This window comes from Austrofundulus limnaeus, unplaced genomic scaffold (assembly GCF_001266775.1).
Source record: "Austrofundulus limnaeus strain Quisiro unplaced genomic scaffold, Austrofundulus_limnaeus-1.0 Scaffold14, whole genome shotgun sequence".
Taxonomy (NCBI): Eukaryota; Metazoa; Chordata; class Actinopteri; order Cyprinodontiformes; family Rivulidae; genus Austrofundulus; species Austrofundulus limnaeus.
Genome location: NW_013952416.1, coordinates 4,047,118 through 4,048,240, shown reverse-complemented (window position 1 = coordinate 4,048,240; position 1,123 = coordinate 4,047,118). Strand labels below are relative to the sequence as shown.

Genomic DNA, 1,123 nt, shown 5'->3' with positions numbered 1-1,123 from the left:
ATATACGATTTTCTGCCTTTTCCTTTCAACAATAAGTACTTATTGATCTAATTACAATGAGGTTTTAAAAAAAACCCGCATCAGAAACTTAAAACGTTTTCTTTTCAGGAAATACAAATTTGTCCTCATCTCTCAGTGTGCGAGCTCGACCTTTAGTGAACCCTCCTAACCGCTTTACTGCCTCACAGATCAATGCTTAATCTATTAGAAGAGATTAGCATTACGACATTTTGTAATGGCTATCCCTGTGTCAGCAGGGATCCCAGGTGTAAATACAGGCTAGTGCTTAAGCCGGGACCAGCATTAGACCGGCAGTGATAAAACCAAGACAGCTTTAGGGTCAGGAGTTGTGGACCAATCAGAGAAGGTCACAGCACAAAAACAGAGAGATTAGAGGGCAGGGGACCGAACCCAACCGGACTGGAAACAACACACAGAGGTCAGAGGTCACTGGTGTTTGTAAAACTTGTTTTTGGAATGCTGGGTCTGCATTCAGTTTATTGTTTTCCTTTTATAATTTTCTTCAAACATTTTTTTAAGCTTCAATGTTTGCAAACTTTGTTCTGTTTCACCTATTCATATGTCAGAACTTTAAAGTGCCTGTGACATGCTTATCCTTCATATACAAAAAGTCAAAGAAAACTTCGTTCTATTTAAGAAACTTGGCATAACCACACATTATTTTTCCCGTTTGGACACGTAACTGGCCTATTTTCTTTTGAACTAGGCTTGGCAAAAGGGAAACAGGAAGTGACATCAAAGGGGAACTCCTTTAAGAAAAATAACTCACTGGTTTATTGAAACATTATGATTTGAACTCTGACTTTGTTTTTTTGTTTGTTTGTTTGTTTCTGATAACAATTCAAAATAATCTAAAACATCAGATTCCTCTCCACAGTCTGGGCTGTTGAGCATTTTAGCTTAGCTCTGTTTTCATGCAGGCATTTCCCTTTGACATCACTTCCTGTTACTTCACATGCAAATATCTCAACAACTGTTCATCTCAGCAGCATGAAAATTATTTTGTAATACGTTCTCAGTGTTATCTTTCCAAAAATGCATTTTTGTATTATTACAAAAATTTTGATGTCACATGCACTTTAAGCTCAGTCAGGAACTGTAC

General features: G+C 37.3%; 1 long non-coding RNA gene across 1 annotated transcript in view; it reads right to left on the bottom strand.

Moving 5' to 3' along the window:
* Window positions 1-1,123, bottom strand: part of LOC106513760 (uncharacterized) — a 13,528-nt gene that overhangs the window by 6,044 nt on the left and 6,361 nt on the right. The window lies entirely within an intron of this gene.